Source organism: Ailuropoda melanoleuca, chromosome 9 (genome assembly GCF_002007445.2).
Source record: "Ailuropoda melanoleuca isolate Jingjing chromosome 9, ASM200744v2, whole genome shotgun sequence".
Taxonomy (NCBI): Eukaryota; Metazoa; Chordata; class Mammalia; order Carnivora; family Ursidae; genus Ailuropoda; species Ailuropoda melanoleuca.
This window is the reverse complement of record NC_048226.1, coordinates 68885328-68903816: the sequence shown is the minus strand read 5'-3', so window position 1 is coordinate 68903816 and position 18489 is coordinate 68885328. Positions and strand designations below refer to the sequence as shown.

Here is an 18489-nt window from a genome sequence, read left to right as displayed (position 1 = left end):
TCTAAAAAAAATAAAAATAAAAAAATAAATCTTGCCTCTGTGGGTCTTTCCAAAACATTCAACCTAGTTTGCATAGAGACTCTCTTTGTTTTCTCACTCGTATTTCCCTAATGTTCAAGTAAATCACTTCCATTACAAGGGGCAGAAACAGGTCTGGTGACAAACACAACGGAGGTCTGGCACCCTCGCCCCTCAACTGAGGAGGCCAGAGTCTCTTGGAAAAGGAGCCCCCAGCTGTGAATTGGCTTCCTGCCTGTTACACAGAAATACTGACAAGAGTTTATTCCAGTTGTTAGGTTTATGGGTAATTTTTTTAGGTACTATTTTGTAGTTTTTTAAATTGTTGTGGGCTTATATTACTTCTTATAATAAAAAAAATACAGGTTTTTAAGGGCTTATTTACACATTATTCACCCCCCATATATTTTTGATGCTTGTTAGGAATATAACAGAGATCATTTTCAAGGATTTCATAGATAAAAGAGACTTAAAAAGGGGGGGATCTGCTTTTTGATACTGGTAAATAGAAGAGAGGTTTTATAAATTAGTGGAGGACCACTGGGGTTTGCCCTATACTAAGCAAGTCTCTCTATATAAACAGTAATTGAGGTGAGAACTAACCATTATAAAACCCCCTTAAATGAGCCAATTAAGATAGTATCTCTTAAAGTTATCTTACATAGCATCATATATATATATATTTTAAAGATTTATTTAATTATTTTACAGAGGGAGAGAGGGAGAGAGAGCCCTCGAGCAGGGAGATGGGCAGAAGGAGAGGGAGATCTCCAGCAGACTCCTCGTTGAGCACAGAGCTCCACATGGGGCTCGATCCCATGACCCTGAGATCATGACCTGAGCCCAGACTGAGAGCCCGACACCTAACCACCTGGAACGCCACCCGGGCGCCCCTATAGCATCACATATTTTTTTTATCTCCTCATTTTTTACTAAAAAAGTGATGGAATTTATTTCAATAATCACTGTGGAAAGAAAGAATAAAATAATCACTCAGAACCTTAACCACCTAACTGTTAGCTTTTTTGTTACAAGTTATTTTCCACTCTAGAACTTCAAACCCTTTAAGAAGTCTTGCCCTATTTTTAACCTCAGAACAGCACTCAGAACAGGCCAGGGAGATGTTCTTGTTCTCATAAGTGAGGCGTGGCGTCCACTCCTGACTGCTCTCGGCCAGGGGTTTCTCCAGAGACAAGCTGGCTGTGTCAGGTGAGGAACACCTGTACCCTGGGGACCATTAGCACATTCCCCAGAGATAAGTCAATTCTCACTAACTAGACCAAAATCACAAGGAAGGACTAAAGTCACTTATTTCAATGATTTTTTTTTTAAGATTTTATTTATTTATTTGACGGAAGACAGAAAGCCAGCAAGAGAGGGAACACAGGCATGGGGAGTGGGAGAGGAAGAAGCAGGCTCCCAGCAGAAGAGCCTGATGTGGGGCTCGATCCCAGGACCCTGGGATCACGCCCTAGGCTGAAGGCAGACGCTTAACAACTGAGCCACCCAGGTACCCCTCAATGATTTTTATTTCCTTGTATGTGTGCGTCCTTTGTTGCATCTCATCTTTCGGAAATTTTGTATTGATTACTTTAAGATCTTGTAACTGAATTTCATGTAATCATGTGAAATATTGAACCTACCATGTGGGAATCCTTTTTGTAATGACCTGAATACACATTTAACTAAAATTTAACATGAATTTTTAAATTGTTTACTTTTCTGTGGAAATACAAAGCAATTGGAAATAGGCCAAATAACCCCTTGCCCAACTCTTTATTTATAAAAAGCTCTGGATTTTTTTTAGTACTATAACATTCTGAAACTATTCTCATACCACAGAGTGACTATTTTCATTGGGATAATTTTCTGGTACTTTAGAGTGTTTAAGCCCAGAGAAATTGAAGGGTAGAATCCAAACAAAACCTTGTTTACCTTTTCCACACTTCAGGAACCAGAGTAAATTCAGTCCAAAGAACCCTAGGGGAAAAGGGGAAAAAAGGAAAAGAAAAAAAGGCTATTCATTGTGCACAATTGAAATTAGCGAAGAAGGCTTTATTTACACTGGACATTATCATCCTAATTAAAAAGGGTAAAGCAATACATCCATAATGATAGATAATTGTCCTTGAGAGCACTATTAATGACTTTGATAATCAAATGCTTGTGGGGGGGCATTTAGATGTTAAAAGAGTCAAATTCTTTGAGTTGCCCAGTTTTTGCAGAAGGAGCATTACTTTGGGGCAGCCCCATTGACAATGCCTTGCCTGGATTCAAAGTGGTACTGTTTTGCCTGGACTGTTTGTCTCTTAGTTAGACTGGCTTCAGTGAGAGAGGCCGGCAGCGTTGCCCGGCTCTGGGTTTAGGCTGGCTGGTCTGTCGGTCTGTCAAGGTGGGCAGCGGGCCAGCCAGCCTGCCTCTGTTTGCTGATTCCGCTGCCATTCCCTTGTTCCCACCTGTTGGCTCCTAGTGTGGGACGCTGCTGTGGGGCTCTGGTTTTCTACCTTAGTGAGCATCCAACAGTCTGTTTCGATGCCTGGTTTTTAGAACCAGGTTTAACAAAGCAAGGGGTGGAACTGCCTTCCTGGGAAGTCAAGAAAAATAGTGCCATTCAAGCTTCCACTGGGAGATTGTTACTACTATTAATGCTTTAAATCAAGGCAGGCCTTCTCCCTTCCATGCTATGTTAGTCCATATGCCATTGCTGCTCCTTAACCATTTTTTTATTCTAAAACTGTCAATTTTATGTGATCAACTTAATAGTTGAACTCCGTGGAGCACCATGGGATGAATTACGGTGAAGGAGGAGAGAACTGACATTTACTGAAGTTACACTATGTGCTAGATATGATAACTCACTCATACCTGAGATAACCCTCAGAATACAAGCTACATAATGGCAAGGAGCATGCTAGCCTTGTTCACAATTGCAGCCCTATTTTCAGCACAATATATGGCTCAAGAGATACTAGGCAGTGGCATAAAAATAGACTAGGGTATCAATAACGTGAATGTGAGACCTCATATATATCTACATATATGAAAAGTGATCAACAGGGTGCCTGGCATACAAAGCAGCTCAATAAACATTAGGATGGGGAGATTGAGACTCGGAGAGATGAAATAATGTGCCCAAAGGTAAATTGCTCAAAAGTAGTGAAGGCAAACTGGAGCATACTTGGTTAAATCCCAAACCCACGTTATTTCCATTGTGCTCATACAGTTGTATTGCACATAAGTTCCAATCTTGGTAGCTCTTTTTCTTCTGCTCCCCACAATCCTCCAACCTCCATTCCCAGTTCTTAATCATGTTACCAGTGGCGTCTCTGGAGCCAGAGGAAAGTGCAAAGACAAGAGGACTTGCCTTGGTTGCTTCCCCCCTTGTCCCCTGTGCAGCTTCTGTACCAGTCCTTGAGAACGTGCTGATGGCTGAGAGCTGGCAGACCAGACTGCGCCATCTTGGCAGACGTGCCATTCTGCACCCCTGCTCCGCTTCCCATTTCCGGGGGAAGTCATAATTATAAAGAGCAGAAGGAGGAGGAGGACACTGAGGAGGAGGAGGAGAAACACTTACCAAGGCCACTTCTATGTACCAGCCGTCACTCTAAGCTCTTTGCTTGCATTATTTCGTGTACTGCTCACAAAATCCCATGATCACCCTCATTTTACAAAGTCAAGTCCCTTACACAAAACCATTTAAACTTGGCTCTATCTTATTCCAGAGCCCAAGCTTTTAACCCTTATGACCTAAGCTGAAACAGAAATGTCCCCATATCAAGAAGGAGCATGAGAAAAGCTAGAGAAAGGGGAGGTTGGAATATCAGAAGACAGGCTATCATTTATCCTTTCTTCTGGTCACAAAAGGTCATCAAGGTTGCAATTGCCCCAAAATTCCTACACTCGTGTTAAGGCTGTCTGGAGGCTCAGTCAGGGACAACTGCTCTGTCATTAGGAATAAGGAGAGTGTGGGGGAAGATGCCGTTCTTGGTAAAACCACCCTTCAGGACAGGAGGCAAGAGAATTGGAGGAAGATAACGATGGACGGAAAGGAGAAATTAGCACTCTACCTAGTAGAGAGAACAAGAGTGAGGACCCCAGGCCCATCACATTTAGGCTTGAAACCTGGCTCCACCACAGGCTTACTGTGTGACCTTGGAAAAGTTATCTCCCCTCTCTGAACCTTATTTTCTTTGTCTGTATAAAAGAGAACTAATAATGCTGACCTCAGTGGGTGGCTACAGGTTTTAAAATGAGACTGTTTCTAAGGGACCTGGCATACTTTAAAATTTAATAAATAGTGATTCTCCTCTCTCCTTCTAGGGATTAGAGAAAGCAAATTCACTTTGGTTAAATGCATATAAATAGGTTTCAGACAGCTTCTCAGCAATGAAGATCTTTGTCGGTGAATATGCAAACCAGAAATAAAGGGAGTTAAGAAACCTTGGCCAGCAGTATCCCTATCTCGCCTTATGATCAGCCTCATCATGAAAGCTTTTCTCCTCAGAAAAAAAGCAGAGGCTCCTGTTTGAGACACTCTGTCTCTGGTGGGGGTGAACCCCCCCTTCCCTGACTCCAGCCCATGCTGGGCACCAAAGGATCTTGGAGTGGAAAGCCCTCCCTCCGGGCACTCCTTTTGTCATTAGCATATGGGCCAAAACTTAAAAGGAAAGATGAGGGGGTGGGGGGAGGAGGTGGGGAACGAGGGTGCTGCAGCTCAGTCCTTCTGCGTGCTATGAAATGTGCAAAAGAGAGGACAGCTCATAAAAATTCACAGGTTTTGGAATTCAAAGCAAGACCACTAGCATGCTTCTGTGACCATTTCAACGACATCGTCTGTCTTCAGTATCTGCTGACAGGTAAATTGATCACAGGTACAACTCGCTGAGACATTTAATGCTCTTAGCACACACTTTGTATTTCATTGACAAATGTAAGAAGCAATTTCAGCTATTTTCCCATTTGTAATTGTTTTCGTTGGACCCCGATGCTTTGGTCACTGTTCATCACTGCTCATCAGAGAGTTTTTATTAACTCGAGTCTTTAGGTGATTTTCTGCCTTAGAAAGGGAGTTGGATTTCAAAGCGCTGCGTTGATGGGGGTAAGCCTGTGCCTCTCCGTACTGTACGATGCTGTGGGAAGCCGAGAAAGGCCTGCATTGCATGGCCCAGTGGTGCACACTCCGCTTTCCCAAGGCAAACAGCTCAAATGGATCATTTAACCCCACTCCCCACTTTCCTTCTCCTCTGTTTGATCTCAGGCTTAAAAAAAAAAAAGATTCATTCAAATTGACTTATTCAAACTGACTATGTGCAGTTTTATATAACTAGCCCTAAAAACACCATAGGGATGGTCTTTATCATTGTGCAGGATAAAGAAGGAGAAGCAAAGTGATTCAAATAACTGTTTGTTATGTAGTTCAGGAGGGCGTGGGGGCAGCTGGAGAGATGGCATTCTATTTCCTTCCCACTTCTTTCCTCTGGTCCTGCAGATTAGCACTTGGGAGAGACTGCCTGTCCTTCATCTGGCCCACACTTTACTTTGGTTTGGTTTGGTTCTGTTTTAATAACTGAGTTTCTTTCGGTTTTAGCCTGATTTCAGCTTTGAGGCCAGATGGTTAGTCTGGGACCCTCAGGCCTTTGCATGCCAAGAGAGGGAAAGGCCAAAGCTAAGATATGTCTGGCTATCAGGTAGGTCTGCTGATGCCTTTCTGGATTAGACAGACACAAGCCAGTTTACTTCCAAAAGCTTGTGTTTGCTCCAGCACGTACCTTCTTTAACTTAATGTCGTGTTTATAGGGAATACAGTGGTTGCACGCTATCTGAGTGGGTCTTAATTCACAGAAAGAATTCAAGACACCAACAGCCATACTGACTTTGCCTTTCTAAGATGCCCCAACCCTGTTCCACACTCACCAGGTGAGTTCTTAACTAAATAGAGTGTTGGTGTAGTCAAGCAGCAAGAATATATCAAATATTGGCAAGCGAGTGGTTTTCAACCTTCACTATGCACGGTATTCCCTTGGGTGATTAAAATAATATATACAGTTGTCCCAGCTCTGCCCCAGAGATTCTAATTCAATGGGCCTAGGCATAAGTACTTTTTAAAAGCTCTTCAGGTGATTTTCATGAGCAGCTGAGGTCTAGAACCCTTGGGCAAGGCTCTCTCCTTTCCCAGAAAGATCCAGAATTGTTTTAAAAGGATCTATCCAATAGACTTGTGGTTTGGTATTCTCTAGCTACTGAAACTAGAGCTATATGATTGTGCCTTATGTAATTAACTCTTCTATCATTAACACTAGTGAATGCTCTAGACTTCAATCTCTTCAACTGTAAGACAGGCTTTGTTTATATGACTCCAAATAGTACTTACGTGGTAGAGCCAAATCTTAAAGCTGACTCCCTCAAAAGGCTGGTAATATGGCATGGTTTTAAAAAAAAGACTTAATGGAGCCCAGCCTCTTGGGACCTTGGGCAGATTTCTTAACCACTCTGCCTCAGTTTTCTTATGAAATGGAATCAATACTAGTACCTGTATCAGAATTCTTGAGATTAAATGAGTTAATCCACATAAGGTACTTTGAACATGGCTTGGCGATAGCAAGTACTCAGTAAATACCCATTGTTATGATGACTACAAGACTCCTTCTTTTGACCCAGGTTCATTTGACTGCAGCTAAAATCCTCTCCCTGCCTTCAGCTTCCCCTCTCTCATTAGCTGAAGGAAATTCATATCAAGGAGAAGAGCGAGCTCAGCTGGTATCGTGAAGGCATGTCTGTCATTGGAATGCTGCAAGAAAATAGTACTTGAAAGGGGCAAAGTCTAGATGTTTGAGAGTTGTCATGCCTCTATGCAGGATAATAGGGGCTGCCATAAAATGCTTACTCAGTAGGGAGACCAACTTAGGGACACACATCAGAGCAGCATCCGAGATTTTTATTTTGTTCTTGGAAGTAATTCTAGGCTCATCTTTCCTCAGAAAAGAATCAAACATTCTCTCCGAGATCACATGGAATAGGGTCATTGCAGCTTTTGCCCCTCATCTGGCGGCAGTGTTTCTGAAATACTATGAGATGCAGGGAATCTTCTGGGGATTCTGCTGCCCCCAAATAGACCATATTCTCTAATACAGGGCACACCCTGGCTCCTCCACTGTTCAACTTTTTCCTGTCCAGGATTATAATCCCAAAAGGGTCACTACGACTCTGAAAGAGAACAGCTGTTTATTTAAGCATGATTTAAATTTTCTCTTACCACATCTATTATAGCCTTGGGTTGTTCTTAAACAACCAGAGAAAATAGGTCCAATGCTTGGAGGAGTAATCCCTTCTTCAAATGAATCAAATTAGGACACTGTTGACTTCTGCAGAAGACAAAGTAGGAGGCAGTGATTTGACTTATTCAAGGATATTTCTCAGCTTACAACATGGCAAAGTTCTCTTCGTTGGTTTTCCTATTGGCTTTCAAATATGAGTTGACATACAAGCGTTTGATTTGGTGTGAGAAATTAGATAAGGGGGTAGAGTGTCAGAAGCCCCAGGTGGGGATCAGGACATTTGGTTTCCAGTCTTGCATCTGACTTGGCTGGACCACCAGCTCTTAAAACTTCAGCCTGTTGGGCCATTTTAAAGGATGAATAGGGGTCTGAGGGCCCTATCCATAGTAAAAAGTCTGTTTAAATCCTTTTTATAGGTGAGTTTTAGTCAATCTAGCTAAATATTTGTCTCTTTTGTTGTTCTTTTCAAAGAACCAGCTTTTGGTTTCATTGATTTTTTTCCTATGGTTTTTTTCTAGTCTCTATTCTATTAAATTTCCACTTAATTTAATTTAGAGAAGCCTGTGCCTTTATTGGTGGAACAGGCTACTTGAAAGGGATGAAGCAGGAGGAGTGGGTGGTCTCGATACCAGGCCTGCCCTGTTTCACAGGCACATAGGTGATGGAGAACTTGTCCAGGTAGTGGCCAATCATCTTGGGCTTGATTTCCACCTAGTTGAAGATATTGCCATTAAAGACACCCACCATGCTGCCCACCATCTCTGGCAGGACGGATCATGTCCCACAAGCATGGCTTAACCACCTCCGGCTTCCCCATGTGAGGAGCCTCCTTCTTGGCCTTGGGCAGGCCCTTCAGCAGGGAGTGCTGCTTCCTCCACAAACCCAGGGTGAGCCTCACCGCTGCTGGGCACTGGATAGTTGCATCAACTGCCTGTAGGCCATGTCCACCGGCTGGACGAGGCCCACCCCAACAGGTGAGCTCACGGAAGGTGTGCTGCTTCTGCTCCACTTCGCCCTCTTGTCAGCTCTTCCTAAATTTCCACTTTAATCTTTATTATTTCCTTCCTCTGCTCATTTTTAGGTTTAGTTTGTTCTTCTTTTTCCAGTATCTCAGAGTGGAAGTTCAGGTTATCAGTTTGAGATCCTTCTCCTTTCTTAATATAAGCAGTCACTGCTATGAATTTCCCTTTAAGCACTGCTTTAGCTGAATCCTATACATTTTGATATGTTGTGTGTTCATTTCATTCACCTCAAAGTACCTTCTTCTTCTTCTTCTTTTTTTTTTTTTCAGTTTTACTTATTTAAGTAATCTCTACACCCAAGGTGGGGCTTGAACTCATGACCCCAAGATCAAGAGTCACAGGCTCCTCTGACTGAGCCAGCCAGGTGCCCCACCTCAAAGTATTTTCTGATTTTCCTTTTGATTTCTTCTTTGATCCATTGGTTATATAGGAGTGTATTGTTTAATTTCCACATATTTGTGAGTTTCCCAATTTTTTCCCTGCCATTGAGTTCTAATTTCATTACATTGTGATCAGAAAACATACTTTGTATTATTTCCATCCTTTTTAATTTATTAAGGTTTGTTTTGTGACTGCTGTAAGAAAACACCATAGACAGTAGCTTAAACAATCGAAATTTATTTTCTCACAGTTCTAGAAGCTACAAAGTCCAAGATCAAGGTGCCGGCCCATTTAGCTTTGGTGTGAGCCAAAGGCAGACTGCTGCCTTCTCACTGTGTTCTCACATGGTAAAGATGGGGGGGTCTGGGGGGGCCAGGGAGAGACAGTGAGCTCTCTGGTGGTTCCTCTTATAAGGACACTTAACCCATCAATCAGTTGAAGTCTACAGATACCTTTGGAAGAATACTTCAACCGTGTGGAGCACACAGAAGTTCAGTTTCTAAGGATTGTTTATATCTATGAAGCTGTGTAATCACAGCATCCTAGCAAAGCAGATAAATAACGATATTGGTATTATACTTTTAAAATATGGACAGGTAGGAGAATTTAGGAAGCCAGAACCACGGTGACTGAGTGCCTGCGCAGGGACAGCAGTCACGTCTTTTGAGTGCACCCGGTGTTAACCTTTCTATCAGACTAAAGCGCCTTCCTTCTGGACCAGTTAGGAGGTAGCAAATGCTCACATTGTGTGTGTGCATGCGTGTGTGACAGGGAGGGACAGGGACGGGGAGAAAGTGCACCGGCAATTGCAATGCTAAATTTCTGTTTGTCCTGGAGCTATAGTCAGGTTTAATCATTCTTGGAATTCTGGGACGTGAACAGGGTGTAGTTTTGGACTCATTTATTTACACAACATCCTCCCCTCCGTCTTGCCTGGGGCAGAAAGGGGCTTTCTGCAGAGCCAGTGGAGACCTCCCCACCTTATCTCTCCTCGCCGAAGGCCCACAAGTGCGCCTGCTGCCTTCTCCGGACTGTCTCGTGAATGTGAACTGGGGTGTCGGACTGACAGTTAATAAGGCAGAGAAGCCCCACACGGCTTCTGTCTTCGGGGCTTCCTGCCTGCCCCCCTCCCCCTGGCTGTCGGCATGTAGGCATTCAGTCACTATGTATGGATTCGGTTTTGCTGGGAGGCTAGGCTAAGCTGCCCCCTCGTTAATGAACTAGGGACTTCGGGGAGAGGTGGGGCTCACAGATCCCCCTGCAGACTCCTGGTGTCTGTCTCTGAGAAGAACGGGAGACGAAGACTAAGAAGGGGAACGAGAAGCCGCACAGCGACGGTGGGGCACCTGGACTCAGGTCCTGCTGCCGAGGCCCAGCACGTCGTCCGGGAGCCACAGCCTCCGTGTCCCTGCCTGTTACGTGTGGGTGCCCGACCTCACGGCCTCCAGGGTTTACTTCTGCTTCCACATGTTCTCTGTGAAAGAGTTCCTCCCTTTGCTTGCTCGCTTTCATACTCACACTCGGATTCACAAACATTTATGGAGTCCCTACTAAGTGCCAGGCACTCAGGAGCCCCGAGCGTGAGAGACGGGGATGCGGACGCGGAGATAACAAACGAGCCACCGCAGCCCTTGAACCCATCTTGCTGGCGGGAGGGAGAGAATGGGAGACGTGCGCGTGGAAAACCAATACTGGGCAGGATTAGACTGATAGCTCTGGACGTAACTCCCACACACCCGCCTGCCCAGATGACCTCAGGAACCTGGGGAACTGAGGCAACGCCGAGCGGTAGCTGGGAAGTTGAGGGCTAGTGGACATGCTGGCGATCGCAGAGCCCACAGGTCAAAGCGGCCCACGAATAACCTTGCTGCCATGCACAGGAGCCGTCCGCAGTGTCCTCTGGGGCCACTGGATGACAGGGCTCCAGTAAAACATTCTCGCTACCTGTCTTCACAGGGGCCAAAGAGGGAGAAGTCCCACCTCGATCTGTGCACACAACCAAAAAGGGAGGCAATGTGCGTGTAGCGAATATACCACAATGGCGTTAAAAATGACAACACAACTGAACCGGTGGCTCACCGTGTGCCAGCACCGTGTTCAGGACTTTATATACGTTATCTTACTTGGTTCTCAGTCCGACGAGGTCGCTACTCTCGTGGTCCCCATTTCTTGTGATGGGGAAAGTAAGGCTTGGAGAATTTAAGCGCACAATAATTAAAATCCAGACAGGATAACTCCTGACGACTCAGTCTTAACCTGGGTTTGCACTTCTGTTGTGTCTCTTTTACCGTCTGTGCAAATTAAGCACCAGAACACTCATCCTGGAACATCTTTCTTCTCCTGTGGCTTGAGGTTTGATCTGAGTTTTTTGTGTTTCTGAAGCATTTTGTCGGGTGCGTGTTTTCAACATTGTAAGCTACCTCAAGTCCTTGATGGAAGTAGGCACAGCTTGAAGCACAATTAAACAAGAAGGCAGGAGAACACACACAGAGATCATGGAAATCGGCTCCAACCTCCGTCTGGTTATAACTGCTTTGGGGTGGGGGCTGGGGGCGTCGACTCCGTGGCTGCCAGACAGAAGGTTGTTTGAACTTGGCTGGCTCTGAGAGCCAACAGAGTGAACTCGAAGAGAAAGATAAACATACAACAACTGTTCAAAGCTTCAGGTGTTATGATTGCTAATTGAGAAAGGCTCTAAATAATACCTGCTGGTGTGTAGGAATTTCACTCCCGGGGATTAGTGGCTCGGGTAACGCTGGGATTCTGTTCCTTCAGATTCCCCCTTGAAGAAAATTAAAGTGGCGTCCTAGTCAGGCAGGAGCGCGTACGCCTCAGAGCAACCCGGGACAGCTAAATAGCACCTTGATTTCTGAACTTCTTCAGTTGTACTCTTCATACACACAGTATCTCTCTTACACGCACAAACACAATGTCTCACACACACAGACTTGCCACACACAACTCACAGTCACACACATGTGCTCTCAGACACACGCAGGAACACGCACAGGGGCCAGTCTCATGCACACTGGCTCTCTCACATATCCATGGACAGAACACACACCAGCTCCCAGAATGCTCATCCGTTCACACGCACTTTCTCACATACACACACATTCCTACACACATACTCTCTCTCTCACCTGCACAACTTACTTCTGGCAAAGCTGCTGCAGCTGTACTAACCTGCCCAAGTTCCCCTCTGGGCCCAGCCCAGTCAGCACTTTCCCAGGCCCAGGCTCAAGTGAGACACCCTGCTGTCTTCCTCAGGGCCTGTCACACTGTCCTCGACTCCATGTCACGTATGCGTGAGGGACTGGAGGCTGCTGAAGTAGGCGAGGGTGTGTCAAGTGAGTGGCAGGTGGGGTGGAAGCTGGGAGCCCCTCAGCTGACCTCCTCACAGGGACCACCCAGCGTCGCAGCCCCATTCCGGCTCCTTCCTCTTCCGGAGACAGCTTGGTGTGGGGGACTGGGCTTTGGGAAACAGGTGGCCTGGGCCAAGTCACAGTTCTGAGGCCTTGGCCAAGCTCTGTAAACTTCTGAGTCTCGATGACCTCAGCCATCAAATGGAGTTGGTACGTGGCCGAGTTGTGCAAAGTATCAAACCCCATGCCCGGTGTGAACATGCTGTCCCAGTGGGGGTTTATTAGCAGAGACTCTTCTGGCTGATAAGTTGTAAAATGTCTCTCCTACTCACTCCTGACTCACACCGGCAAACTTTCCTGCCAAATGAGTCAGCTTTATGTCAACATTACTTCAAAAATTAAAAAAAAAAACAAGAGGTGCCAATATACTGCACAGATTACCATCACAGGAAAGCATCTTTGTGCTGTGTCTAATCAATGAATGCATGAGGAGAAAACACTTTAAAAACCTTTGTTTTTATGTGTAAAAATTTCAAGAGTAAGTTTACATTTCAAGTGACCCAGGCCTCCAACTTCCCTTGTAGTTTTGAAGGCCGAGAAGCAATGCCCTCTCTCCTCCTGGTCGCCTCGCTTCTTCCCAGAAGTATTCGATGGTGCTAATTAAGTACTCATTCTGATAAGAAAAATGTGAAATATCGCAGTTCCCCAGGAGGGAAGGAGGGGAAAACAGCAGAGAGAGAAGGAAGCTGCAGATGCTGGATATAAAATAGCTCTTTGCACAATTTTTCCGGAGATGGTTCCATTCAATACCTTCCCGAGGGAGAGGATGGTCGTAAATACCATTCCTTCGGCCCCTGCTGTGTCTCAGGCACTACTCGGCGTCTAACATCCTGGTTCTTCTTCTGTCTTGTGGCACTGACCACAACTGCAGCGATGTCAATATTGTTTTAGTCGATTTAACGCTGATCTCTCTCACTAGAGCACAAGCTGCAGGACGGGAGGGGCGGGCCCGTGCTGTTCCCTGTTTCGGTGTCATGTCTAGTGTCATGTCTGGCACATGGCGAAGCTTACTAAACGTTCACTGAGTGAATGGATGAGCTCTAGTCCTTGCTGCAAAGTAGCAAGTTAGGCATAATTATTATCTCCATTTTACAGATAAGGAAATGAATTCTTAGAAAAGTTAAGTGGCTTTCCAAGGAGATACAACATCGTGTGCTGGAAACCCAACCAAACTCTGTTGAATCCAAACACGTTTGCTCTCTTGGCTACTAATGTGACGAAATGACAGCCCCACTGAGTTGCCGGGGTCTGTGTGAACCCTGAAGAGTATTTGATAATAAACATTTTCCTGGATTTAGCTCCTGCAGCTGGTCCTTTGTCTCCCTGATTGGTTATGGTCTTACCTTTAGCTACTCAACTCACTTACTCTTTCCTGTCTTACTCTGTGCTGCCTTTGCTGTCAGCCCCTCTCTTTCTGCTCTGAGCAGAGGGCCCATCCCAGGACAATCCTCATTTAATCCTCCAGGGGTCTTTCTTAGTTCTAGTCCCTTCCTCTGCCCCAGGAACCTCAACCAGGAAGCAGCTCAGACTACATCTCACCACAGCTCCCCCACGTGACTAACAGCCACCCTGATTCCCGGGCTAGAGCCAACGAGAACCTCCTTGTTGCCAAATCCAATAAACACTCTGGTGTTCTCACCCCTCTTGGACTCGCATCTGTATTTGCTACTAGTGCCTGCCCCTCCCAGAAACCACTTGTGTTCCCCACTCTTACCCCTTCTCCTTGGCAAATGCTGGTATTCCAGGGTTCTCGTTTCATCCTACGTAATGTCCCCGGAGTACCTCGTCTCCTCCCCCGTGGCTTTGATATCATCTTTATGCAGAGATTCTCGATGTTAGCGAGCCTGAGGATGACCTGAAGGAGATCGCTCGTCAACCTGAGAGCTGAGTGGTCAGGTCAGGGAAGGGGGCTGCATTCAGATGATTCAGTACAGGCGGTTCTCAGTTCTCAGACCATAGGATGAAACCCTGTGCCACAGGTTAATATTTCCCAATATCACGCCCTTCCAAGATCTAGACTGTAGTTGGCTTGCTATCTCCTCGGCTTTGGCAGTCAGAGCAATGTGCTGCCCAGATCCCCCTTCAGGGAAGTACTTCCTGGCCCAGCCACAGAGAGTGCTGTCTGCATCCACCCTTCCGCTCTCCACCCCTTCCAGAATTGCTTCGGTTGGAAAGACCCTCCTCGTCCAAGGTCATACTAATTCTTGGGCAGCCACACCCAATCACTGATCAGTGTGAGATATAAAGCCTCCACCATCTTGGCCCAACTTGGAAAAGCTCTGAAAGGCCATCCTAGTTCTAAAGCTCCCTGAGAGGTGAGTTGATGGGCTGGTTTTCTAATGCTGCATAACAAACCATCCCCAAATGTAATGGCTTTAGACAATGGCAACACTTATTTTGCTCATGAATCTGAGGTCTGGGCTGGGCCCCAGGTTGGAGAAGGAGCAGAAATCATTCCTCTCTGCTCCACTCAGTGTCTGCCGGGGTAGCTTGGAGGTTGGGGCTGGGTGTATTTTTTTTTAAGTTTTTTTTTTTTTTTAATTTATTTGAGAGAGTGAGAGGGGGTGGGGAGGGGCAAAAGGAGAGGGAGAGAGAATCCCAAGCAAACTCCCCACGGAGCGTGGAGCCCAACAAAAGTCTCTGTCTCACAACCCTGAGATCACGACCTGAGCTGAAAATAAGTCTGACACTTAACTGACCGAGCCACCCAGGCGCCCAGGACGGGGTGCATTTAAAAACTCTCTCATTCATGTGTCTGTCACCTGGACTGGGCACACTCAAGCTGCACAGGGCTAGACCGCTGGCCTCCTCGGGCATCACTCTCTACCTCTACGTGACCTTTCTACATGCTTTTTCCAACATGGAGCCTTCAGGGAAGCCAAACTTCTGACTTGTTGACTCCGGGCTCCCAAAATGCATATGGCGAGAGAGGAAGCCAGGCAGACGCCATATGGCTTTTTGTAACCTAGCCTCGGAAGTCATGTGGCATCACTCTGGTCAAGCAAGTTCAAGAACATGGAGTGTAGACCCCACCTCTTAATGGAGGAGCACCAAGCTCACTGTAAGAAGAACATGTGGGATGGGCCACAGGTTGGTATGGCCATCTTTGGAAAGTACACTCTGCCACAGCCGAGGCTGTCATTGGGCCCGCCCTGCAGCTCAGTCTCTCCCTCTGCCCACTCCCGTTTCTTTCCCCTCCCTTCTGTGTTGTGCTCAAGAACATACTCTGTTCGTCAAACTGTGTCTCAGAGCCTATTTCTCAGGAGTTCCGCCTGCAACTCTAGCCCCCCAAACCAGCATGTTCAAGCAAAATCACCATCTTTCCCTGCCTTGTTCCACCCCATCTTCTCTTCTTGTCCGTGCCTTAACTTAGTGAACGGCCTCACCTCTGTCTAGCGCTGACCCTCTCCCTCGGGCAGTCTCCATGTCCTGTCTCTCTGGGGCATTGTGCACCCATGTCCATTTCTCTTCTTTCCCAGGCCTTGTCCAAGCCACCCCATCTCTCTCTCACCCTGATCTGCACAATAGTCCCATAACTAGTCCTCTGTGCCTACTCTTGCCTCCCCACAGCCTCAACTGTACTCTTTGCCAGAATGATCTAAGTCTCATATTTGATTATTTTATTCTCCAGTACCCATGTGATAATGCCCAGACTTCTTAACTTGGCCCACAAGTCCTTTTGTAGCCAGACCTCGCTTTCCTTTGGAGGACCAGTTTCTCACCCCTACCCATCAGACTCTCTCACTGTTTCTTTCGGCTCCTTTGTTATGTTATGAGCACAGTAAAATCTCTCGACCCTTCCAGGGACGTTCCTCTTGGTGAACAGCACTGTCCTTCTCCCACACCCCTGATCATCCTATGTGTTTATCTTTCAGATGGATCCAAATTTCAACTCCTCCAGCAAGCCCTCCATGACCCACAGATGTGGTGAGGGACCCTGACCTGAGCTCCTCAAGTGCCCCTCTCACCATCGTACAGGCACACTTCATGGAAGTCCCACATGACCACCTTCCCTGGAGGCTGGAAGTTCCACCAGGGCAGTGACCATGTCATCTTGTTCATCAATGTAGCCAAGACACAGCCCAGTGTGTGCCACACAGGCTGCCATGTACAACAGAGCAGGTTGTGCACTGGTCAACTCCAGGGTGCTCTATTTGCATAAACTACACTGTGGACACATCCCCTAGAATTATGCAATACCCACCCTAAGCACACACAGTGGCCCAGCCAAAAGTTTTGATTGTATAATCAAATGAATATGTGAATTATGCTATCTTTGGTGCTCTCTGTTAACCATGAGATTAATGTTTGGCAAAAGGAAAATTATCTGATTTCAGTAGTCTCTTTTCCAATGCCAAAGAATGCAGCATTTGCAACTAGAAAGGAAAAGGCAAAAGCCTAAAGCAATGGTTCTTAATCCTGGATACACAGTAGAATTACCTGGGGAGCTCTGGAAAAATACAGATGCCTGGGCCTCACCATAGGCCCATCACAGAATCTCTGGGGTGGGGCCCAGCAGTGGGATTTTTTTACTTCTCCCCAGGTGTCTGTCCTGTGCAGCCAAGGTTGAGAGCCTCTGGCCTCTAGAGCATCCAAGCATATCCATGGAGCTTAAGAAACCCACCCAGCAATCATTAACCTTACTCTCAAACACCTCACTCAGGAGCCACGGGCTGAGCACCCAAAATTAAAACCTTAGTGGGTTAAACGTACGTCTCTGGGTTTGGACCTCAGAGGCAGAGCTGAGTTTGTCACATTTATCAGTTCATAGTACATTGTCTTCATTGGTCCATGCAAGGCCCTCTCTTGTTTTATTTATTTGCTCCGTTTTCCTCCATTCTCCCTCCAGGTTTCTTACCCTTGTCACGGGCAACCTCCTAGTACACATGCTACAGATACAGCATATACTCGTGTTCATATGCAACCTTATAAAAACATGTTTTGCTGCTTTTTACTCCTGTACTTTTTTATGTAAATGCATTGCGCTAATTCTGATAGTTAATTTTTTGCCCCATCCCTGTTGCTCCATCCGTGTTTCACTCCATCCAGTCTGTTGTTCTTGTCTATTGCAGAATATTCCAGTCTGCTTCCCCTGCATTTTCCTTGTCCACACCACCAGTGGTATTCACGCACCTTGCTTCCAGCTCCCGAACACCACAGGGCTGCCAGAGCCCCTTGTGTGTGTTCCCTGTGTACCCGTGTGAGAATTTATCTGTGGTAAGGACTCTCTCTGGTTTACTAGCTATATATTTTGGATTGCATTACTTACGTGTTTTTGCATAATGGATACTTTCATACCAATATATCAAAAAGAAAAATCCAAGTGCTTTGTGTAATATATTAACTATAATAATGGGGCCAAAACACAATGTGTGAGTGGCTATAAGAAAACAATATAACACATTCCTAATGCCACAAGAAGAGCTGGGAATCTGCGCATCTTTGTGTTATTTAATCCTAATATACTATCAGGCTGGGGTTCAGTACAGGAGGTGGTCTCCAGCACCTCAGTGAAAGGTAAGCATCTTGGATTGTTCCAAAATGTCACTGCGTAAGACTTCCAACTCCTATGGATGTTAGTTGAACCTCTTACAGGTTCAAAAGGGGCAAAGGCTAAATCCAGAAGTCAGGTTGTATACATTAAACCCAACCTCTGTTGACACAATGAGGCAGAATCGGACATTCTAGTTTAGGAAAGAAAAATGTTGCCCAAACTCTGCTTGTTCTAATCAGTATTACAGACTGAATGGAAGGTTTAGAGAAGACCCTTCAACATTTCACTAGTAAATATCCTGAGGGGCAGTAGTTCACTGACAATCCCCTCTATAATTGCCGTGTTGTGCAACGGACCAATATCTCTGAGATTTCCAAACCGAAATCTGTGTTTCAAAGCAGTTGTTACAATATCAAAAGTATTAGGTTAATGCTGAGACTTCTGATAGCTTTTCAGCTTGACTGGAAGCCTCAACAGTTACTGAGCGCTCACTGTCTAGCTAGTAAGAGAGTGGTGGTTAATATCACAGGCCACTTCCTAGTTCAATCACTTAGGGCAAGGTGAGTTCCCGCTCTGTGTCTCAGTTTCCCCACCTGAACAACAGGGGTGGTGTCAGGACATGCCTTCTGGTGGCGGTGGCAGGATCAAAGAGGATAACACGGGTAAGTCACTTTGCAGATAGTAAGCCTCACGGTGTCACAGGCCCTGGGGTTACTCAGCAAGAATCTTTGCGATACTTATTTGGGCATCCTGGTCAGAGCTGGGACATTTCAAGTCCAAGTAATTTCTCTAGATCCATTTATTTAATGGGACTGTCCTTCTCTGGCTAATCCCATAGCACGTGCTCTTCTGCTCTCTGACTCCCCGTGTCCCCA

The 18489-nt window shown here is 45.8% G+C and overlaps 1 pseudogene; it reads right to left on the bottom strand.

Annotated features, from left to right (window-relative positions):
- Nucleotides 1–7877: 7877 nt before the first annotated feature.
- LOC100484235 lies at nucleotides 7878–16173 on the bottom strand (annotated as a pseudogene).
- Between the last annotated feature and the right edge of the window lie 2316 nt (nucleotides 16174–18489).